The sequence below is a fragment of the Acanthochromis polyacanthus genome, chromosome 10 (assembly GCF_021347895.1).
Source record: "Acanthochromis polyacanthus isolate Apoly-LR-REF ecotype Palm Island chromosome 10, KAUST_Apoly_ChrSc, whole genome shotgun sequence".
Taxonomy (NCBI): domain Eukaryota; kingdom Metazoa; phylum Chordata; class Actinopteri; family Pomacentridae; genus Acanthochromis; species Acanthochromis polyacanthus.
The window spans coordinates 34,559,691-34,585,524 of NC_067122.1; the positions used below are offsets into that span (position 1 = coordinate 34,559,691).

The following is a 25,834-nucleotide window of genomic DNA, read 5'->3' on the forward strand; positions in this document are numbered from 1 at the left end:
TCTTCCCTGTTAAAAGGATGTTTTCCTTGCCACTCTTGCCTTAGGGCTGCTCTGGAGGTTCAGGCATATGGGTTCTGTAAAGCCTCTTGAGACAATTTGACCTGTAATTGGCACTATATAAATAAAATTGAATTGAATTGAATTTGATTGAATTGAATTTTGGTTGGGCAAGTTCTTTGTCCATACCAAAATTTACTTATAATATTAATAAGACAATGATTATGCAATCTATACCTAAAAATATACTTTATATTGAGGTGTCTAATGTCTCAGTTTGAAATAAATTAATCCTGGTCCTTTTACTGTACTGTCAGCTCCTACTCTTCTTTTTCATGACATTGCTTTGACAAAGATGAATTGATTTAATAAACCAGTTGGAATAGGTTGTACTCCCCACATGGATGGATTACTGAGGAAACGTCCGAAGGGCTGATCAAGGAATCCTCAGGGCCAGAGCCGCTGCATGAAGGGATTATTAACTTCCCTTGTTAAGAAGGCAGTCAGAGGCTGACAAAATGAAACATGAAGAACAGCCAAAAAAAGGATGTAAAAACAACAAAAAGGACCAGAGAAGCAAAAACCCCCACAAAAAACAAAGAAATGCAAAACTGCTGTGTAGTCGTGCTCCTGTGTTGAAGGAGTGCAGTCCTTTTAGTTTTCTGTGCCAAGAAATCATAATTGTACATTATAGTCAGCATTTAGATTTTGCCCGATGAGCAAAACAATAAATGTAAATAAAAATCAAGCCGAGCAGTTTGTCCTGAAACCAGCCTTTAACTAGATCCTTTCACCTGAATATCTTAGTGCTGTCATGTATGGTTAAACAACACAAAAAGACATTATCTATACCAAATATGAAGGTTTGGCCCTGGACTCACTGGTGAGAGGCTGATGACCATATGGGACAGAGAGCTACTGTTCATTTCAAATAAGTACAGCATACTAAGAAGTGCGCACTGTACTGCAGTCTTCTGTTGAATAAAGCTTAAAGTCAAAAAAACTTGTCTTTCTGTAAGTGTAATTCAGCGTTTGCAGACGGACTTTACATATACACAGTCAGCTGAATGAGCTGGGTGTATTGAGCCCCATTGCAAAAAACACAAGAGATTTTATACACTGAAGTCCACAAGTGTTTTTCAAGTTATTTGTTATTCTGAGGTGATAGCCAAAACAGCATGCTTGAAAATCACACAGCCTCCATGCAGCCCTGCAGGTGGTAGCATTCTGGGAGAAAGCAATAATAGTGCTCTCTCATAACTCCCAGTCCTGTACAGTGGTAATGGTCAGGAGGTTACCAATAGTTCATTACATGAGCATTACACGCATGTAATTCGAGATTTCAATCACACAAAGCTAATGATAAGCTGATCTGTAGAGCTGCTGCTGCCAGCAGTTACGGAAAGAAATGTTAACTTTTAATTTTGCTCATCTGGCCAACTTCTTTTACACACCAGACCTTGAAAATAAACAGGTGCTTTAGCAGTTTTAAAGTTGACTTTGACATTTTTAAAAGGCCACTACTAACAAACCAGCTGAGTGACCTGACTGGATCACAACCCCCAAACATGTCAGAAATATATTGAGGTGCTTGACTTGCACAGAGCTTTGAATCCAAGAGATGGTTCCTGTAATTAATTCTAAAGTTCACTTGAAACCAGCGCGCATCAAGATTATCATGCATTTAAGGTCAGACCTGGCTTATATTTGTATGTACAAATATGTGTACCAATGCACCAACACAACCAGTTCCAGCACACCCACTAAATGCAAAGTAAATTAAATATTATCTGTGCATGCCTCCCCTGTTGACAGGTATTGCATAATGGCTCAATGAAGCATCTCAACTACTGCTAGCATTTGAATTGGATTTGTGTCAGAACTCATTTTTCACATGTTCATATTCCCATATTATGTTCACATATTTTTCTCCAGAGTCCAATGGTAAACCTGTTTAGGAAAATGAAACTGCTTTGATCAATACATCCCTATAAGATAAAAAACTGAATTACTTATGAAATATTTTGCATCTTGACGTTTTGATTTGTTTTCCTCATCATTTCTCATTGAAATTGTGGCCAAGAGATACCCCTACTCTTTAGATTTTGTTGAACAGAAGGTTGACGTTGACACATGGACCTCAGAGGTAAATAGTTTCTGTGACTGATGACGCAGCTGGCCTTCAAAAGTCTGCAACTGCCAAGTTTACGGACAATAACAAATGAATATTAGAACAGAAATATTATGAATATGAGTATCAGGAATCACTGTTGTAAGAGTGATTGTTTTGATATAAAAATACTTTGCCAGAGGTGTGACAATGATAGTTTGATTGCTCGGTTTTCCAGCAACTTTGGTTCAGACAGTTGCAGTAGCACCTGAACCACTCCTCCACCTATTGTCGGTCCTTGATCCCTCAGAGAGCAGAACTATGACTACTGACACCAGCTGTAGCTCCAAGATGGTGGAGTTAGAATTAGTCTGCAGAACTAAAGACTTACTGGAGAGACATCTACATGACACTGAAGACCACTGCAACAGTCACCTGAGCAACCTGCAAGGAGAGAACCACAGGACAGGATGGGCTGGGTCTCACTGGTTTGCAGTAATTAAGCTTTCAAAATGGAATGCTTAGACAAAGCACCCATAATGATGCAATCAGCAGGTCGATGTAAAACAAATCATATGACAGCTTAAGGCCATCCAGCATACAAGATAGTCAGATCATCAGAATATAGCTGATGCAAAAACACACAGTGACTCAGAGCTGCTCGTGCTTGGACTTGTCTTGTTCTGGAGATAATTTGTCTTGATTACAGCTCTGATGCACCTGATCAATACGACGAGTAGGTGTAGCTCAGTGAATACCTTTGGTAGTGTCAGTCATTGTTTTAGGGGCTTTATCAATAGGGAAATATCCCTACATCTGTCATGATTACTTCAAACCAAGTGACAAAGAGCCTTTTAAAAGAAAAGCAGTTTATGCAGCATAATTCTTAAACCAAAGAAGTGGTTTTTTCCTTTCATGGAGAACAAAACAGACTATATAGACATATAGGGTTTGACTCAATCTCATGTTTCGTTTCAGTTCAGTTTATTCACACATCATCCAGGGAATACAATACATTGTATAGACAACAAATATTTTTACACAATTGGATGTGTGAAAAAGGTCACCCCAAGGAAGCGAGTTAAAGCTTTTAATAGGGGGCCCAGTTTTCCATAGATATAGGATATTGGCCAGATATCCTTACAATATGGACAACATACAAGTGGACAATAGACACACAATAAACAATAGACAATCTCAGTATTCTAGTTACATTAATAGAAATTGATAGAAACAATAAGATGCAGGTATTTATACAACTATTAATCGGTACATTAAACATATATTGCTAGAAGTGTGCTGAAGGGGAAAACCTTAGGAGTGGAATCTGTGAATACAAGTCATTGTAAATCTCACAACCCCTAAGGAAAAATCTGTGTATGGGAGTTCCTCTTGAGTGTCTCCTGATGGACTTATTTTAAATCATACACATTTTCTCCATGTACACAATCTGATTTCTCCAATCTCTTTTATCGCTTGACTACAATTGTACCTTTGAAGCTCCCAGAGTGCAGCTTTATGACTGTGTTTGGCTGGGTACATACTGTCCCAGTTGTTCCTTGAAATATTCAAGCACTATAATCCCCTGAGGATTTATTCCACCATGGCTCAACGCTACTGCAGAGTTGAGGAAATGAGCCATGCTGACAACATACAATACCCAGGTGGACTCCTCTTGAACTCAATTGCATATTAAGAAGGAACACATTACAGTCATATATCTGCTCACAATAAAGTACTAAGACTGATGATGAAAGCACATTTGAAGATCTCCTGAGAGTTCCCCTGCATGTGCTCAAACCCATGAGAACAATCAGGCATCGTTGCAGTGAAGCCCATTATGTTGGTGTAGAGTAACGAGTCCCATAAACAGAATTTACTGGACTGCGCTAAAGTGAGACAGCTGTGGTCCCGTTCTAAAGAAACACTTTCTTTATCACTTAATGGATTGATTTTCAGGGATCCAAGCCGTAACAGCTTAATTGTCCCATCTGAATTCTTCTGATTACTTTGGCCGTTTTTGGGGTTTACAATTTTCACACTGCGGCACGATTGGAGCACAATGCCAGGCCTCTAATTAGTCTTTTATTTTTTTTAAACTGTGGATTTTTGACATCATGAAGTAGCTGAGGGAGTGTGTTGGCCGGTGAGCTGAGAGAGGAAGGGCTCAGTTTATCAACAGAGACCCTCTATTCAATCACCTGGGACAGAAATACATTAAGGCCGATAACCTGGAGAGGGTCAAAACCAGGATTACCTCGATTACGTTTCGATTTTAGCCACTGCTACCTTGAGCTACTGGGATTTCATTTTTTCCTTCCTTTTTTCCCTCCTCACAGAGAGAAAGCAACCAAGTTTTCTCACTGAAAGGGTTCTGAAGCCAAAATGACCACTGGGCAAAAAGCTTTAATTTAGTGTCAGGAACTTTGATAATGCAATTCCTGTTTTATTGGGAAAACACTATAATCATTTTCCCACCTCTGAACAACTGATTAATGGAGTTGATTCTAGGAGTGCCAGTGGTCAGTTTGTGTGCTATTTTTCTTGTAGCTGCTTCCTTTATCTAAATATAAAATACAGATTACCAACCTCCATCCCAGCATAATGAACTGAATGAGTTCTATGAAATGGGTTTATGACAGTATGACAGAGTTTGTTATGTTTGATATTCTTATATAGATATACTTTACACCAATATTACCAGCTTTCATATTACCAACATTCATATTACATAAGCATTCATATCATTAATGTTGAGCTGAATCCAAGGACATGGGTCTAAAAACTACACTTCCCAGAATGCACTGGTAGCAGCAAAGAAGTCATCACTGATCTAGGAAGCTCAGTGATCACTGATTTAAAGCACCTGGGAAGGACTGGAGAGAACTCAGTTATTCAAACAACCTTCAGAAGAGAAAGAAGCAAGAAGGAGAAAGGAGATCAGAGTCCACTCATGGATTCATTCCAAAGACGCCAATGGTTAGTTAAATGTTTGTTTGCTTTCTTGGTGTTTAAAATGTTTCTTGATATGGTCAAGTTCATGTTAAATATGTTTGAATTAAGATATTTCATTTTGAGTTTAACCCAAAAATACAGAATATATGTGCTCTGTTAAATGTTAAACTCCTAAACTTTACTGAAATGTCGATTTGTTATTCAATTTAAAAGGCTTAAAATGTGGCATTTGATAGAAATTAGATTATTCTTATTTGCTTTTTCATATGGTTAATATGTGAACTCTTTGGTTCTGTGTTTGATGGTGGTGATTTTTCTTTCTGTCTTTAAAGCTTTACAACATATTGCTGTTGAGATAACATGGCCAACCAACTTAAAGGAAAATAAAAAGTCTGAGTTAGAAATCTGAATTGAGGCTTCCGGTATGGTAACAGGCTAGGGCAGACGTGCGGAGAGTCCCCGGAGCAACAATTTGAAAATATTTTCAAACAACAGCTATAAACTACCATATAACGATCTCATAATCAGCAGTAAGTGTCACGGAAAGAAGAAGACCCACGAAAATGGCTGGTAAACAGAAGGCATCAACTCAGAAAGTATCTAGCAAACAAGCTAATGCTAGCGACGGAGATCATGCAGTAACCGAGCTCTCTGTGCCCATGTCCGCACTGCAGGCCGAGATGGAGAAGAATCGAGCTGCGATCCTCAGGGAACTTAATGCCTCGCTTTTACCACTAAATGCATCCCTGGGTGACGTCCACAAAAAATTGGATGCATTTGAGCCACGTCTTATTGGGATGGAAACGAGCTTATCTGACCACAGTGACAGACTTGAAAACCTTGAGAGGCGAGTGGACATATTGGAGAAGGAAAAAAGGGAGTTGCTGACCAAGACAGAAGACCTGGAGAACCGCTCGCGCAGAAAGAATCTACGTATCATTGGCTTACCTGAGGGTGTGGAGATTGGCGTCGGAGCTTCTGCGTTTATGTCCCGGTTCCTTGTCGAGGTGCTCGGCGATGCAGCGTTCACGGATCTGCCGGAACTCGAACGGGCGCACAGGGCTCTGAGGGCAAGACCGTCCGGTGACGAGCGTCCTAGACCGATGTATGTTCGCTTTCTGCGGTACCCAGTAAAGGAGCAGGTCCTTGCCATTGCTAAGAAAAAGGGGCAACTGTTTTACAATGGTCGGAAGATCTTCATCTTTCCAGATCTCAGTCCTAGCCTCGCCAAGAAAAGAGCCGCTTTCAATCCAGTCAAGGGAAAACTGTACGAGAAGGGAGTGAAGTTTTTCCTGCGTTATCCCGCTGTCCTCTGCGTCACTTATCAGCAAAAGGATTACAAGTTCGAGTCGGCGACCGATGCTGAGGATTTCTACAATCACCAACTGTCCGGAGACCGCTAGGACTTCAGCGCGTCAATAAAGCCAAGGATGGTTCGTAAACTTGTTTTTGTTTACTCCGGGTTGCGGTGCGTATGCTGAACTCCCCCCTCCCCCTGGACACCCGGCAAAACATCCAACGCGTTATCTTCTTTGATACGATTCATAGGTACATTATCTCCTTTTTTATTTTTTTGTCTTTTCTTCTTCTTTTCCCTTTCTTATTTTTAGTATGTGATGACCATTTATGTTATTCTTTTCTTTTATCGTAACGATCTTAAACCTATTGATAAATGCACTTGACTTTGAATTAGGGCTGGACGGTAATAGGGCTTTTATCTGATCTGGATTTTGATGAGGGTCGATCTAGATTGGGGCAAAATAACAAAAGAGCAACTGAAAGTAAACAAATGACAAAAATACAAAAAAAGATGTCAAAACTAACAAACATTATTTAAGAAAGTGATAAAGATGATAGAAGAGTGACAAAAGTGACAAAATGACAGAAGGGACAAAGGGGAAAAAAGACAAAAAGCAATCAAAAAGTGAAACAATTGACACAAAATCACAGGAAAAATGACAGAAAATTACAAAAGAGCAACAGAAAGTTATTTTGACAAGGAGACAAACTCTTGAGGATTTTTTGTTCCCCTCTTGAGGATTTTTTGTTTCCCTCGGCGCCTCAAGGGGGCCAAAGTGATCAGTTTGTTTGGAGTGACGTGAGGCTTTAGTTGTTTCGTTGTTACAGTGGAGTCAGGGACGAGATCGGTCAGTGTATGATGGATGATCTGAATTGTGTTTTTCCCAGGATTGTCCAGCCCTATTTTAAATTAATGTTATGGGAAATACATATTTTAGAAATTTTTTGTTCTTACCCCTTTTTTTTTTTTTTTTTTATATAGTCGACTTATACATTCATTTTATTTTTCCCTATTTTTGTGTATCATTTCTTAAATATAATTTAGGTTCCTTAATATTGGTGAACTGCATTCTTGAATAGCCTATGTGGGTTGCTTGGGAATGGGGGTGAGAGGGTTTATGTCGCCTTGTGGAGATTCATTTACTCTATGTTAATATTGCTGTTGTGTAACATTGAGTAGCGAGAATTATATGTTCTTTATATGTGTTTGCTCTGGGGGCTCTTTGAGTGGGTACTGAGTTAGATCGTTTCGAAAGTGACCTTCCGGGAGCCCTTTAGCGTTAGGAATACCCTGTCCACTCTGTTTGGGGGGGTGGAAGTAAGGGGGGGTTGTTTGGTGGCTGAGTGTTTTTTGTTTTATTTTTCCTGTTATTTTAATATCTTCTTTTTTTGTCTAATGTTTTCTTTTTTTCTAGACTCTTAGTATATTTTTGGTTCGAGAGCTTAGCTGATTTTATACAACTAATCCATGGCAGGTAGAGAAACAGGAAATCGTAATGGACGCATAGTGCGAATATTGTCTTGGAATGTAGGAGGTATTAATGGTGCCATCAAAAGAACTAAAGTTCTTTCTCACATTAAGGATCTTGATGCAGATGTGATCTTTCTCCAAGAAACTCATTTACGTAATATCGATCAGAAAAGACTGAGCCAATCTTGGATATGTTCAATTTTTCATTCTAGATATAATAATAAAACAAGGGGTGCAGCTATACTAATTAAAAAACATGTTCCCTTTGACATGTCAGAGACCATATGTGACAACAATGGAAGATATATTATTGTAGTAGGGACTTTGTGCCAACAACCAGTCATATTAGTAAGTGTGTATGGGCCAAATTATGATGACGAGGACTTTATAAAAAGACTTGTTTCTTTAATACCAAAACTACACTCACATTATCTGATTTTGGGCGGGGATTTAAATACAGTTTTAAACCCAAGCATAGACAAATCCAACCCCAAGGATCCCACCCCTCCCAAGATGGCACAGGCTCTCTTGCAATTCATGTCCCAATATGGTCTTGTTGATATATGGCGACATTTACATCCAGTAGACAAACAGTTCTCATTCTATTCCCGTGTGCATAAAACACACTCTCGTATTGACTCCTTTGTAATTGATAAAACTTTGCTGCCCTTGGTGTCCACTTCTGAATATCAGGCAAGGGTAATCTCGGACCATTCTCCCTTGATGTTAGAGTTGCAGTTTATCTCTGCCCCCAGAGAATTTCGTTCCTGGAGGCTTGACCCCACACTACTATCTGATGAAAATCTAATCTCCCGTATGAATCAAGCTATAGACAACTATCTTGAGGCTAATCAATCTGATACCACAAATTCAAGTTTACTTTGGGAAGCTTTAAAAGCTGTTCTTAGGGGTGAGATCATCTCATATACTGCATATACAAAAAGAAACATCAAAAAGCGTAAACAAGAGCTAACTAAACTGATCTCGGATTTGGACAATCAACTTGCTCTATCACCAACAAATGACCTGAAAAAGCAGAAACTAGAAGCTCAGACAGAGTTTGACCTAATTAGTACTTCGGAAGCAGAAAAATTATTACATACAGCAAGAGGGGTTTTATACGAACACGGTGAAAAAGCTGGTCGTTTACTTGCAAATTATTTGAAAGGCCGAAGAGCTGCTCAACAGATCGTTCAAATTAGAAATACAACAAATCAAATTACTTTAGATCCCCACGAAATAAACAATACTTTTATGACTTATTACTCCCAATTATATAAGTCAGATAGTTTAAATGATTCAGCTATGTTGCACTTTTTTAACAGCATTGAAATGCCCAAGCTCTCAGTTGAGGAGAGAGTTGCTTTAGATGCTCCCATTACCCTGAATGAAGTTTGTAGAGTTAAGTCAATGAACAGCGGGAAATCACCAGGGCCTGATGGCTTTGTAGTTGAATTTTATAAACAGTTTTCCATGAAATTAGCTCCCTTGTTACTGAACATGTATAATGAGTCCTTTCAACAAGGAATTCTACCCCCAACTCTCAGACAGGCTACCATTTCACTAATACATAAATCAGGTAAAGATCCGGACAATTGCTCATCTTACCGACCCATTTCGCTCTTAAATGTAGATGTAAAAATATTAGCTAAAATTTTTGCCTGCCGCCTTGAAACTGTTATACATAATATTATCTCAGAAGACCAAACGGGTTTCATAACAAACAGACACTCTTTTACCAATGTTCGTAGACTTATTAATATTGTACTAACCCCATCTCCAGTACCAGTTCCAGAAGCTGTAGTTGCGCTGGACGCCGAAAAAGCTTTCGACCGAGTGGAGTGGTCGTACTTGTTCATGACGCTTCAAAAATTTGGCTTCAGCGACCACTTCACTTCGTGGATTTGATTGCTTTACACATCACCTCAGGCGAGTGTGTGCACTAATACTTTTAGATCTGCTTTTTTCCCTCTAACGCGGGGAACTCGGCAGGGGTGTCCACTTTCCCCCCTCCTTTTTGCCGTAGCAATTGAGCCCCTCTCTATAGCTTTGAAAAATAACCATCTTATTCAAGGCATAAGGAGGGGAGGAGTTGAGCACAAGGTCTCTTTGTATGCCGACGACCTCTTACTTTACATATCTGATCCGGTCAATACTGTCTCTCATGTCTTGGATACGCTTAAGATTTTTGGAAGCTTCTCAGGGTATAAGCTTAATTTAGAAAAAAGTGACTTTTTCCCAATCAATGAATCAGCAAAAAAGATCCCCCAGATCGATATACCTTTTGCGTTTTCTACTAATAAGTTTAAATATTTGGGTATCAACATTTCACGAAGCATGAAAAGTCTTTTTGATGAAAATTTTGCTCTACTCCTTGGTAAAATTAAGGAGGACCTTCAGAAATGGGATAAACTTCAAATTACTTTAGCAGGAAGAATACACAGCGTTAAGATGAACATCGTCCCTCGTTTTCTGTATTTATTTCAGTGTCTTCCTCTATACATACCCAAATCATTTTTTATCAACATTAACAGCATTATCTCATCATTTATATGGAACAATAAACCTCCGAGACTTCAAAAATCCTTACTACAAAGGGCCAGAGTAGATGGAGGTATGGGATTGCCTGATTTTCAGCGTTACTACTGGGCATGTAATATGCACAAAATGTTGTTTTGGGCATTTTACCCTGAGACACAGTGGTGTCTATTGGAGTCTGATTCCTGTAATTTCTCCTTGATGGCTTTGTTGTGTCACCCACAAAAACTTAAACCCAAGGAATATACGAACAACCCAATTGTATCTGCGACCTTGAAAATTTGGCAGCAAATTAAACATAATTATAAGTGGGAGACACTTCCTTGTCATACCCCTATTCGCAACATCTTATTTAAACCTGCTCAGATGGACACAAGATTTGCTGTCTGGGACAGGCAGGGTTTGAAAACGGTTGGGGATTTCTACATGGAAGGAATTTTTTCCAGTTTTGAAGATCTGCGGTCTAAATTTAACCTTAAGCCACCTGACTTATTTCGATATTTTCAATTTCGTAATTTTCTTAAAGTCAATACTCCTTCGTTCCCTGCTTTACCTCCTCTTTCAGGTGTAGATCATCCTTACCCACTTGTGAAAAAATCTAAGCATCATATATCTTTTCTTTATAATTTACTCTCTTCAGACTCATCACCTGCCTTGACTAAAATTAAAACAGAGTGGGAGACTGAACTAGGTATTACTTTTAATAAAGACTGGTGGTCAGCAGCACTTAAAGAAATAAAACTCTGCTCATCTTGTGTGAAATTCCAAGTTATACAATTTAAAGTGGTTCATAGAGCACATTACAGTAAAACCAAACTAGCAAAAATATATCCAAACTCTACGGATATTTGCGATAGGTGTTCCCAGACTCCTTGCAACCACACGCACATGTTTTGGTCTTGTCCAAAACTAGTATACTACTGGAAGTCATACTTCAAAATTATTTCAGAAATATTGGGACATGATATAGAAATTAGTCCTTTCATTGCCATTTTTGGAGTACCCGGACCTGGAATTAAATTGTCAAATAAACAAAAAAATATAATATCTTTTACCTCTCTCATAGCTCGGCGTAAAATATTATTATTATGGAAAAGTAACGCACCACCCTCCACAACATCTTGGTTAAAAGACACTATGTCTTTTCTAAAACTTGAAAAAATTAAATTTTCATTAAGAGGCACCTCTGGAAAATTTTATACGCATTGGAACCCATTACTTCATTACTTCAAGACAATGACTTGTTTCTCTACTGATGATTGAGTAATCTTTGACTTTATGTACGCTACAAAATGATCTCTCTGTGTCCTTTTGTTTCGCTCATACGCATTATTTTCTTTTAGTAATTTTCTTTTGTGTGTTTTTTTTTTCTCTTTCTCTGTCTTTTTTGTTTTATGTCTTTAAAGCTGTAAAATTATTTCTCTTCATGCATATTCTTGTAAAATGTATTTTCTGAAAAATGTTCAATAAATTGTGTTGACCAAAAAAAAAAAAGAAATCTGAATTGAGTTGTCCTCGCGTCCTTTGAACTGAAAGAGAGGTGGACTTGAGAGTTGTAAACCACGCAGAGCAGCCTGGCCCTGAGGATAAACGGCTTCAGAACCAGAAATAAGCTGTCAACGCAGAGGAAGTCAAAATGGCAGAAGATGTTTTGGGGAAGTTGGTCAAGGAGCTCAAAAAAGAGAGGACCACTGCAAAAAGTAGTTTCACCAGACAAGCCAACTTCATTTCAAGAGGAGCAAGCAGCATGCTTCAAGTGGAGCTGAAGGAGGAATTCGCTAAACTTTCAGACTGTTTCATAAAAATGCTCAATGCCAATGATGATTACAGGATTGGACTGGAGGCTGACATTAAGACTGAGGATGAAGAGGCAGATCTTGATGAACAGCAAGAGGCTGACATTGACAGATTTATAAAAGAAGGTGAAACAAAGTTTGCAGAAATTAGAGACATTGTTCAAACAAACCTGTGGTCAAGGTATGGGAAGAGTGAATTTGATGTGGCAATCCTGGAAGCAGAAAAAGCTACTGATAGAGTGGCTGGTGTAACTGTGGAAAGCAGCAATTTGGAGTGCTATGAAGTGCACCTCACTCTTTTGGACAAAAGAGTAAAAGAGGCCATTTCAGCAATGTCAACATGGGAGAGATGGATCCCTGTGGAATAAATAGATGAATTGGAAGGAAGAGTCAAGGGTGTGAGAGCATCTTATTACAACCTTGAATTAATGAAAGCCGACTTTTCCACTGCTTGGATGAAGGATGAGAAAGCCACAGGAGTGAGACTGCCCCAACTGACAACACCCACGCCAATAGAGAGAATCAAGCCAACCACTCTACCCATCTTCAATGGATGCAAAAGAGAATATTACAGATGGAGGAAAGTCTGCAAAAGCAGGGAGAGCCATCCGGTTCAATTGAAGTTCAGAAAAGTCAACTCTTCGAGAGTGTGGATGACAAAATCTCAAAAGATCTCAGACTATCCACCTATATCACTGCCAATGACATGTTCAGAGTTCTGGAGAACAGATATGGCAACAAGTCAACCATCACTGTGGAAATCCTTGAAGGGCTAGAGAAGATGCCACATGTGAAGGGGAAGCAGCCAAGAAAGGTCACCGACCTCATACAGTCAGTGAATTAAGGCCCTAGCAGATCTGACAGAGTTGGGAAACTCTAAAGCCATAAAGAACCCACTGATAGTCAAATCCATTGAAAGGAAGTTGCCTGACTTTATTAAGAGAGAGTGGCTGATGTTTATGATTGAACCTAAAAACAACGTCACATCAGACATGCTCTTGAAACTCCTGAAAAATCAAGAAGAAATACTAGAGAGGCTCGAACAGCTCAGGACTGTGGAAAAGACGGAGAAAACAGATCATTTCGACAAGAAGTATGAGAGAAAGATTGCCTCAACAAAAACCACAAAGAAAGAAAAACTTGATGAGGTATGTGGTGTCTGCGGCGATAGTGGGCACAACAACAAAATCTTCTTCTGTAGAAAGTTCAAAAGACTTAAGCTATCTGAAAAGAAAGCGGGGAGCATGCAGAAAATGTCTTGGATGCCATGATGAGGATGGATACTGCAAAGACACATTCCTATGAAGAAACAAAGACTGTAAAAGGGGAGGTGGTGCCCGAGAACACCATTTCTTTCTCTGCCCAAAAGGTGAAGAGGAAAGGAGTGGAAAATACAGAAAAGGTGAAAGCACACTGACGGAGGAACAAGAGCAGATCTTGTCTGAACTAACCCCAGAAATGGCAGATCGATACAGGAAAGCTTTCACCAACACCAACAAAACCACAATGACGCTCGATGCTTCAGGCCAGTCTGACCTACTGCAGAGAAATGGGCTCGCTGAACTTCCTGTTGTTGTGATGTTAATGCAAGTCACTGCAAATGCAGGGCAGAAAATTGGGACTTTGATTGACCAGATATCCTTACAATATGGACAAGACTGAGGGTAAGAAATGAGAAGATAACCTTAGTTGTGCATGGAGTTGGTGGAATGACCATGAAGGTGAACTTGACAATAAGTTTGCTGGTGTGTATTATTCAGTTCATTCATTCAACTATTCAAAGCCAATTTAAAACCATTTATTCAAGGTTACTATAGCGTTGCTAATTTAAACCGACAATTCAGTAAAGAAAAGTTGTATTACCTTTGCTGACATGTTTCGACAGCTTCTGCTGTCTTCCTCAGAGCGTCACCAAATGTCAGATGATGCTCTGAGGAAGACAGCAATGCTATCCCTAATCCAACCGTTTATTCAATGTTATTGAGCTGAAGCAATGGAAAGAAATATAAAACAAACTATTTTATTGTAGTGTCAGGGCTCCATGTCTACAGATCTTGTTTTCAAAATTTTCACATCCCCACTAAAATATTTTCAAGCTGCTGAAACTCTAAGAAATAAATCTAATATTATGTATGTACTTGCAGACATGAACTTTGACAGAATGTCTACAGTCTATCAGTGATACTCATGGAAAAGAAATAGAAAAAAAAAAAAAACTTTTAAGAAGTAACATCAATTCCAGTAATAGATCTTTAAGCTTTATATGTGCTGTGCTTATAAGTCTCACATTGATTTACTCATGAAAGTGCCCATTTTCGTATTCTTTTCATACAACACAGTTCAAAGAATATACTATAAAACAAGTAAAAATTGTGATATATAAGGAAAGTGCATGGCAAATTATGTTTCCCATACATGTTTCTTATAAGCTTTGTATTTTTTAACTATGTGATTTAAAGACATATCCTTTTCATATATGACTATATACCATGATATATAGGTTTTCTGCATGTAAAGTGTATATAATTTGTAGGGAAATTATGCTGTCTTTATATGCTTTATATAAGTTCAATGTATGTCATGCGATCAAAATGACCTAAAACAGATATGGGTAATATACTCTGACAGTTTGTATGCTGTGGTGGATGTCAGTGTATGAAATTTACAATAGCAGTACAGAAAAAACACATACTTTTAGTGTATGAATTTATAGAAGTTTTATATAAAGTTTTTATAATCAAATCATATGAATCAAGTGATATTTGACCCCATATTGACACATCAGATCAAACTTAGTTGAAAACTAGCAAGGTGCAGATTGCCAGGTCAACACCCACAACAACTAATTTCTACCATTACAATCCCAATCCAGTTGGATAAATTTAGTCTTTCATTATCAGTAATACTGAAAACATGGCTGGTAGGCAAACATTTAACTTAACCCTTAAAGAGTATACTCGGTTCACGCATATTCGTACACACAGCCGAAACCGAACATTCTCGGCTCAACGCGTGTGACTTGTTTATGATTGCTAATTAACATAAAATATGGACACACCTGTATGTTTGGTAAGATCTAAACATTGGCCCCAAATTTGCTTATTTCAAACGATAAAGCCGTATGAGCCGTTATAACGAAGCCGCAATTACGAAGCTCTTATTGGGGCCGTGTACCGGCCGCAATTCAATATGGCGAACGTCTACGATAATGCGACCTCGCAAGACTTGATCGATATTTTTATGGATTAGGTGGTTTTAGTATATGTACTTCTCCAGAAACATGGCATTGTAAGGGTTAATAGACTTTATTAGCAGAAAAGAACAGTTAAATATTGCTAGCATTCAGTCAGAGCTCTGTATGTACACCCCGTTAAAAGTTTTAGAACACTTTCTCTAAAGTAGAACCTGTCCTACAACTTTTGACAGGGGGTGTATCTACCAAATTTGGTACACATATGCAGCACATCAGGCTGAACAAAAAAGTCAGTGACAGCCATATTCCAAACCCAACAGGAAGTGAGTTACATTTTCAGGAAATTTCTGTAACTTTCCAAAATATTGAAATTTGGTGAATATGGTTTATCTAGGAGCATTACTGACAGATAGCTGATTAAAATGGTACCAAACATGCTCATATGTGATCAGCAGACAGGTTAAAATTATGACATTGATAGTAATCAGGAGGAATAAAATATTAAAAGTAAGGCAAGAGGTAGATTAATCACAAAGTCATTGAAAAGTTCACTTGTTTGGTGAAATGGATGTACATAAAAGGAGTTTTGTCCAGAATTGGGGGATGATTGTCTTTGTTAGCTTTGAGGTGAGTCCAGAGTTCCTTTGTTTCTGAATGGAATGTCTTTGAAGTGTTCCTCCAGGTTTCTGAGCTTCTTCTCTTCTGTGGTTCAGGAATCAGTCAGAATTTTTATGGCCATCAATTTGGTTCCTTGGAGGCTTGGTGGTACTTGGGGGTTTTGAGCCAGTCTCTTGCTACGACAGGTCCAATACATATCCTGGAGGTCTGTAGTGGGGGGAATCCTTTAGAGTCAGCTCTCGGCCTCACTTCCTGCTGACTTGGTGCTTCGCACATCCATGCCAGACATCTCCCACATCTGGCGTGGTGTCTTGGTGTCCCTCTTGCTTCGCTGATCAAAAGGGGAGCCCATCTCCATCCTGTGGCTGCAGAGGAGCTAGGACTCCAGAGTTTTAGGTGGGGGAATAAACAAAACCCTGTCCTGGTTCTGTTTCACTGTTGATCATGGCTGGTGGATCCTACAGTACCTACATGTAAACACACACAAAAAGAGAACTTAGTACACTTATTAGTCTCAAAGAAAACAATAAAGAAGGAAGAATCATTACATAATCATATCTATCATCTATCTACAGTCATGGTCAAAAGTTTACATGCACTTGTAAAGAACATAATTGCATGGCTCCCTTGAGTTTCCAGTTATTTCTACAACTCTGATTTTTCTCTGATAGAGTGATTGGAATAGATACTTCTTTGTCACAAAAAAACATTCATGAAGTTTGGTTCTTTTATGACTTTATTATGAGTTAACAGAAAAAGTGACCAAATCTGCTGGGTCAAAAATATACATACAGCAACATGAATTCGCAATTTTGGTGACTTAGAAAATTGTGTCAATGAAATGAGCTTCATAGCATTGCCTCTTAACTTCTTGTGAGTGTTTATGAGTGACTACAGCTGGTTACTTCTCTGAGGCCATTTAAATAGGGCTCAGTGGATACAAACGCCCACAAACGCTACAACGAGAAAGTCAAAGGAGCTCAGCACGGATCTGAAAAAGCGAATCATTGACTTGAACAAGTCAGGAAAGTCACTTGGAGCCATTTCAAAGCAGCTGCAGGTCCAAAGAGCAACAGTGCAAACAATTGTTTGTAAGTACAAAGTGCATGGCACTGTTTTGTCACTGCCACGATCAGGAAGAAAATGTAAGCTATCACCTGCTGCTGAGAGAAAATTGGTCAGGAGGGTCAAGAGTCAACCGAGAACCACCAAAAAGCAGATCTGCCAAGAATTAGAAGCTTGCAGCTGTCGCACATAGATAATCGTGTCTGTCTCTTACTGCTCCACAGTTACTTTGAATTGTGCAGCAACAACACTACCGGTCCAGGCATCCCTAGGTTGGAGGCCGGTAACATACACATATCTACTAAGGATGCTGTGTGTTACTGTCATACATTGTTCTTTTAAGTTCCCAAATTATACAAGTTTCATATTGTACAAATTTACTAAGGATTTTACATTTGGTTTGACTGTCATATGCAATGCTTAGAAGTTCCGGGTAAACAGACACAAACTTTATAAAATGTATCTAACTCTTTTCCATATGGGTATGAACTAAAGTTATTCGTCAATGACAGTTATTCAGTTGTGCAAATTCAGTTGACTAAAGTCAAAATCTCTGTATTAAACAACAACAAAAACATTAAAAATGAATTAAAATTTACTAAAAGGCATCACGTTGTTCCATCATGTGAAAGCCAGTTGTTTCCCATCATATCCTGAGGTCTTAAAACTGATGGAGAGAAACTACTTTGATCAGACGTCCTATTGAAGATCAAGTCAGACAGAAATCCAATCAGCCAGTGATCTGTTGTGATTGATTCTGAGCAATCAAATCAAATGAGCCTCAGAGTTACCAGATGTTCTTTAACCTGCTGCTTGTACCTGGCTTTGACCTGTGGCCTGCTCGCAATGCTCATTTGGATTTGTTTACCTGGTCCCTGCCCACCTTTGGATCCTTACTTTCCTTTGCTAATGGTGCGACTAGACTATAGTATAAAATAGAAAGAAAACAGGCTGTGGACAGTCGTAGTAATGAGGAGGTGCTGCTGAAACGTGGTACTTTATCTGAACTGATCATGGTGTTTAAGGTGCACCCAGCACTTCCAAAATGTAATGTTTTTCTGGGGGGGAAAAGTGCAAAAATTAGGCATACTTGACCTACAATCTGTTAGCTGACTATACTAAACATTGCTTGCTAGTTGCATGTCAATTTCCAAAAATGCCCTATAAAATGCAAGTAAAGACATCAAGTCATTTACAGTAGCAGCTTGTAGAATTTATATTTAATCCAACTTTTTCAAGTGGATCATGTATTAAACTATTATTGAATGGCGTTATAGCACAAATTCTATTTCTATTAAGTTCAGTACATCAAGTTTAAGTTGTGAGTTATCAAACCAGGTCAAATTGTTCCATCACAAAAATGCTCCCAAATTACTTTACATAATCCACTGATGTACATTTTGTTTTCTTGATTATTTCATTGATTCCTTGCAGTAGAAAAATTCTAGAAATAGAGAAAAATCTATCTTTACACACTGTAGCTTAGTTTAGTCAATTTCCATTGGTGTCAGCGAATTGTTTCCGTTGTGGCACAGGAAAAGACTTAAATGATTAATCAATTATCAAAATGGTTGGCATAAATGTTCCATCAATCAAAGTGATCAGCTGAATATATTTGTCACAGATTGCTGGTTGGTTTCTGGCTACCTGAGGGAATAATGAAATGGTCTTATACAGTGATGGTGAATATATTCAGCAACACGGTAGGCTGATCCAGAGAGACGTTTTACAGTCAAAAGATTGACTAAATTAAATATTAAATACAAATGGGAGCCTTTAAGATTTCTGTCAAACATCACCATTTGATTATCTGTAGGAAATTGTTTTGTTGTGTGGTCAAATCAACAGAGAAAGGAGCATTAATTATTTATTAATTATTTATTCTTTATTCTGAAACCTTTGGGAACAATTGAGAACAACCCTCATTTTCAACGAGGCTGTGGCACATAAATTGAACTTGGATACATCAAAAATTAAATAGAAATACCAGAAGGATGCAAAACAAAATGAAACACACCATAACAACAAAAACATTTCTGAAATATTGTCTTTTTAAAACAGGGATAGTTGAGCAGCATTTAAATCTTCCATCTTGCACAGTAACAAACAGCAGATGTTCCTCTCCATGAAGCCTTGTCTGTGGATAGGTACAGTATGGTGATACCAACATCCCCAGAGAGTAAGGCTTATTGTGCAGGAGCTTTATGAATAAATAAAAACTAATGCTGATCCCTCCTAACTGACAGAGCAGGCAGGCCAGGATTTTCTTTTCCTTCACTATCTCTGGTGATGGATCGCAGAGATACTCTAAAGTTGAAGGTTCAAGAGCAGAGCTGACTGCCCCTCAATAGATCCCATAAAAACGATTTATTTCTTAACAGAAAGCCCAATTTCAAACTCAGCTTTGATAGCTGCTTGTCAATATGGACTTTAAAAGCACATTTTTCATTGACCTAAATGCTCAGATGTTTATAGTGCATTCTCTGCCCTAGTCAATATTTCTAGCTTTTAAAAATTACATCCATTGTCTTCCTGCTAAGTTTAGGACCTGTTTGAAATTATAGAGTTGGTTTTGAATGAGGTTAAAATGATAGCTGTTGATACAAAGACACTATAGCATTTACAGAAACTGAGGTTTGGCCCAAAGCTAAGACTATTTAGCTCTGGAAATCAGAAGTGAGGAAGTGTGGCTGGTTTTGTATTTGAAGACTGGCTGTTAGTACTGTCACCTTGCAGCGAGAAGATCCCTGGTTCAGGTACTGGGCTCCCCGGGATCTTTCTGCATGGACTTTGCATATTCTCTCTGAGCATGTGTGGGTTTGGGTTAAACTGTTGCATGTTTAGTATATCAAATTTTCTATTGTGTGTGCACAAATTCATCTTCCCAGACCAATAACACTTTCTTCTCTGCCTTTTTTCTGTTTTAGTTGTTTCTGCCGTCTATCAAGTCCCTTTGTGTTGAAATCTTGCTATGAAAACACATCCACTCTAACAGGAGAACTTTAGGAGTGCTTCCACTATGTTTGCAGTGGGGTTTTCTTTTACAAATGTCAACAGAAATACAGAAAGTAAGAGTTTTGGATCACTTAAAAGCAGTGCACTTTGCCCTCCTTTAGATGGCCACCAATGAGCCACTTTGTGGGTCACACACAGTATAGAAAATGTTCTGTTTTCAAAGGTCACCTCAAGACAAAAGGCATTCAATAAAGACAGTCATAGGAAACAAAGCAGCTGGTTTATGAAGCCCTGTCTCTTTGGTTCCTCAGATATTGACCACTCAGCAAAGGACATTCGTGTCTTCATGATTCTAGACAAAGAGGTGAGTTATTGCTTTTTGACCTCTGACTTCTCAACTTACACCCCTTTCAGCTGCTTAATGACTTCCTGGTGCTTGTGTCTGATGTGCTGTATCAGCACAATCACATTTACCCCAGAGCAAGACTGAGCAACTGGATTGTTATTCATTCAGAGGGGACCAAATGATTGACACAAGAGGATGCTTACGTGTTGTATTAAAGGCCTGTTAGGGTTTAGAAAATGATTGGTTTTAAAAGTCAGCATTGCATAATAAGAGAGTTTTATACTTTGTAAAATGGTGGTTCGGAGCTGCTTTATCCAATGGTGTCTTAATCGGTGATGTTTTGACATGAAATGTAAAGTAATGACTTGATTGTTGCATTCTGATTAGACTGTATTCACCTTTTTACCCTTTGAATTCTGGATGCCACGCATTCACTCTCCCCATCTGTAGTGCTCCACCAAGTTAGCAGTTAATATGTGTAACAGTTAGCATCTTTTGTGTCCAGGGGTAGAAAAGCACAAAAAGCATTTGCTTTGATTGACTGCAAACATTTAAGGTTACATTCAGTTTGTTAAAGAGAGTGATTGTGTCATGGTTTGTACCCCGGAACCTTGGTGTTGGCTAAGTGTTCTCCCCTGGACTTTTATGATGGGGAACGCACATATACTGTGAATGAGTAAGCATTTGCCAAAATTTCTGAAGCTTCAACCAAGTGTGTGTGCATTATTGCTTCAAGATTATAACACAGTTCAAATATATCTTTTCTCCACTACTGACCTCCAAATCCAACGGAATAATCATAACTGAAGGTTACACAATGCATCCGATCATAGAGCTATCTGTTGCCATAGAACCAATGTATAACGCAAAACGTATACACTTTTCACTTTCTAACTCTCTGTAAACGTGAGGCTATGAAACTGTCTGTGGTGACACCAACATTAGAACTGAAATGATTAGTGGATCAACTGATGAATCATTAAACAGGAAATCACATCAGCAACAATTCACTGATTGCACAAGTTTTCAAAGAAAAATAAGAAACTTTTGCTGGTTCCAGCCTTTCACATTTGACAGTTTGCCTGAAAGTGTAACTTTGCCTCCTGTTCTGAGGCTAATTCATTGCTAGGAAATGGACACAGTGCTAAGAGGTGGGTGGAGAAGGCAGGATTTTCTCAGTACCAGCCCCAGGCCAGAGAAAAATGAGAATCACAAGGCACCTGTGCCACAGAGGGCTCATCAGGACATTAGTGTGTTGGAGGACCATGGTGGTCCCGAGCCATATCAATTCAACCGTTGGCTCCAGTCCCAGTAACGCCCAAAGCCAGAACTCTGCTACATAGTTGTAATGTTGCTACTGAGGGATCATCCTGCCATCTGCAACCCTAGCTGAGTATTATGAGCATCTGAGGCGAAGAATAACGTCTGGCAGTGCTTTTACAGCCATCAAAAGGACATGTGTGGACCACTGGCACCAAATTAAAAAATTCTAAGCAGAAGGTTTGGATGAGGACGAACTTCGATCAACATATATTTGATAAAGAATGGAAATTCCCAACTGGGGGTCTGGTCGGAGGAATGTGGACCTCCCACTTCTAATTAGAGGAAACTAACTTCCTTTTCTGTTTAACTTTTACAACACAGAAAAGTTCCAAATGGTTGACTCTGTGTCAGTACTGACCTTGAATAGATGGTTTGTAGAGCCATTTTCAGAAATGTTATTATTTCAAACACGTTTGTTGTCAAAATGAGAAACAAACAAACAAACAACACAAGCATTAATGGGTTTCATCACAGTGGAGAAATACAGTTCAGAAGAAAACACATGTAAGTGTTCAGCACATCTGAATATTAAAGATGAAAAGTTCTTGGTGAGGATAGTGCTTTAAATTTGCTTTTGATGGACAAAGCTCATACTAGTTTGCACTGTAAAACTTCTCTTTTTCACTCTGAAGTGACATTTTCTTGGGCTGGCATAACCACCTAAGATAGCTGTAACATTCATATGTCATGGATTGCATGATTCATTTCTATGTAAATAATTAGCTTTTATGTTTGGTTCATGTATGTCCAGGTACTTGGTATCCGTTGCTAAGTTACAGGAAACGGTGTAAACATTAATTCTTGTTGCCGAGATAATGTTGACATCTGCTGAGGTCTTTCTTCAGTCTAGCAATCTAAGATCAATGAGAAATACTGTTGTAATATATTCAATGCAGCTTGTAAAATACCCCAGTGAGTTGACTGTAGTGCATTAAGATGATCTACTCTATCTACTCTATCTATCTACTCTATCTACTCTATGTGTTAACCATATTGTAGCAGTCAAGATCCACTAGAAAGCAAATACATAGACTGAGAGATTCCCACAAAATTGAGTGTTATTCAGTTAATTCCGAACGGATTTTCATGGTATTTGGTTTGATTTAGTTCTAGTAATTGAACATGACTGTGGCTACTTATTGGATTTCAGGACAGTTACTGAGGACAGATCCAATCAGCTCTACGTACCTTCTGAGTACTTATTCTGGGACATGCAGGCTCCAATCAGTGAAGGTGAAGCAACAGAACAAAAGGTGTCCATGTGTTGCTGAAAAGTACTGGGTTCCTTCTACTTATTTTCAAATTGCAAACATGCTATCTACATTTGTGTCTGTGCTTTTAGGAATGGAGGGAGGAGGGAAGTTACTGTTGGATCTCACCCAAAAGATGACATACTGCAGCTGTAGGGGGGTTTTCAGTGGGTGGAATTTTGAAATTTGGTAGACTTGTTTCTGTAATATATATAGACATGACTGATTTGTTCTCATGGCACAAAGTACTTTCAAGTAGCTTGAACTGTAAAAAAACAAACGGTTGGATGATGCCTTTCTTCAGTGTCAGTATGTGTATGTGTGCATTTTGTTCTCCTGTGCTGACCTTAGAAGCTAAGACATGAATTAAAGTTGCAGTATCATGGATTTAGGTGCAGACTCTTGTTGGGGCCAGTTTTGCTTTGCACTTTGTACACAGTCCTGCTTTTCTTTCTTTTTCCAGTCCCAGGCCTGATTGTGACATGTCAACAGAATGTCCGTACACCCAGTAAAAAGCAATGGCAGCAGTTAGCAATAATTGGTAATGAGATAAGCAGAGGAACCAGAAAATCAGACTCTCTAATTCGACACCAAGGCTAAGTATTACAGTTTCCCCTGAGTGTACCTGAAGTGGAATCATTAGAATAAACCAGATCTTGTTTGTTCCTGGAGGGCCACATCTTGGGCCTGGTGCTGCTTCAATTATCCCAGAGTCAAAGGCATCTTCACAAATCAGCCAGAAATGTTTAGCGATGAGCAGAAACTGGTGGAAAGCTGACTGCAGTCTTGTGAAATGGTAAATACTGTTATGCATTCGCGAATGAATGCGCCCTCCTTCGTTACATTAATAAGTAGATTCTCATAGAGTGGGGTCCATTAATCTGTTTACAGGGTTCTGACTCTGCAGTTTTAATCTGGGCTACTAATAAGCAGTGACGGGAATAAAATAAACGGCGTTACTAACAGCGTTATTTTTTCAGTAATGGGTAATCAAACTCATTACTACTCCCATCGTTACAACGCTGTTACCGTTACCGACAATTAAATGGGGCGCATTATAAACTAAAGCTACTCATTGAAGCTCTTGCTATCAGTCTTGGCTACAAAAGCTGTTGTTGTTGACAATGTTGATGATAATAGCAGGCCAGGTGCGGCTAACTGAGCGCCAGTAACAAACAAGGACATGGACCCACGCCGTCCAAGCAGATAAAGCTTGATTTTCTGTTCCAGCTTCACAAGAGCTTGAGACACAGACAGAACTAAAAGGAATGATGGGCAGGTATGTTGTTGAAAACATGCTCCCGTTATCAACATTTGACTCCGATTCCTTCAGAGCCCTCATTAGCATAATACAGGAGAGCAGGTAGTCCACCACGCGGAAAGACATTTTGTCGATACATTGATGCGGAGTAGTTAAAATGAATAAAGCGAATATTCGGATACCAAAATTAATATCCGGATAGTGCCGTAACGAACGGATATTCGGGACATTCAGGTCCAGCCCTACAAATGACAGTAATGTTCTTTTATGGAACCTAATAAATCTATAAGGTATTGATCTCTGCCTTCAAAACAGCAGAAATTATGTTAGAGATATGATCTCTGGAGGGGAATTTTGAATTCCTCTTTAATGATGAATAATTTAGACCGTTGAAAAGCTTGTGAAGCTGGATCCTTCAGGGTGTTGAAAGAAGAGTAAGTCTGAGAGTATCTTTATTACTGTGGCACACAACATTTACAACTGAGAACTTCACAAAAATAAACCAAGTGTTTTGAAATATTAACTGCAGAATTCTGCATTCTGTCTTGTACTGAGTAACTAAAACTGAGGGTTGAGTAACAGATACACTGAATCTTTCAGTATGTTGCAGTTTCTAAAGTAGATGAAAACGTGATGGCAATCTTTAAACTTAATATGAGTTAACTTTTTAAAGACCTCCTCCTGTGGAAAAACAGAACATTTTGAATAAATGGATCTATCCTCACCACTTCATTAAATGTACATTTGCAAGACAACAAAATCAACTAGCAAAATGAACCTAGAATTTTCACCTAAGTTACTTTAGGGAATCATAAAAACTAGCCAGCTTCATCCTCTTGGAACCATGATTTCTGCAAAAAGCTCCATTAAAAAATCAGTGGTAGATGAACTGAATTAACTCTGCCATCTTTGGAGGCCTGCTCTAAAGATGGCAGAGTTAAAAAAAAGCCAGGTTGCATCCATAACTCCACCTCTGTTTTTTGCTGAAAACGGCTTCACCACCTGCTGCCTGTGCAACTTGCAGTGTTGATATACCGGATGAAAAGTCAGCAAATAAAAATAGAGGTCTTAATCACTTAACACTCATGAGTACAAGCTGAATGAAAATTCTGCCACTGTATTTTGAAGGCCATCTGCACGTTCTAAATCATCATTTCACAGCACAAAGCCTCAAATGGTGTTAACCATTTGTAAGATACCAATTACACATCGCTAGCAACAGCAGCAGAAATAGGTCCTTACACTGTAATAAGAGTGCATTCATAGAAATAGAGGTTGTTTCTTACTTCTTTTACATCTGTAGGGTCACTGCAATGTTGAGTCGCAATATACTGCACACTCTTTAAAGTGTAGGAGTCCAGCAAAGTCTATATTAATGAGGTAAAACATTCTACAGTTGCCTAACAGAGGCTTCTTTCTGAGAGACTTCTCTGTGGACTTTGGCATCTAGATTTCAGCATATTAACTCATTGGCTGCCAGCCGTTTTCAGAGCAAAGAGCCCCATACTGCCAGAGTTTTTAAGAATTTTGACAGATTTTTCAAGATTTACAGAATATCAAGTTTTAAGACTACATAAACATTGAAACTATCGAAAGAAAGGGTAGATTCTCTTCTTTCATCAGGAAAAAAAAATTTGGTTTCTAGCATTTTCGGTTC

The 25,834-nt window shown here is 38.7% G+C and overlaps 1 long non-coding RNA gene across 1 annotated transcript; it reads right to left on the reverse strand.

The window, feature by feature from the left end:
* Nucleotides 1-15,452: 15,452 nt before the first annotated feature.
* LOC127535671 (uncharacterized) lies at nt 15,453-25,609 on the reverse strand. The gene is made up of 2 exons (XR_007944517.1): nt 25,464-25,609; nt 15,453-16,444 (listed from the first exon to the last, which is right to left on the reverse strand). It is a non-coding gene; the product is annotated as an uncharacterized LOC127535671 (long non-coding RNA).
* Nucleotides 25,610-25,834: the final 225 nt, after the last annotated feature.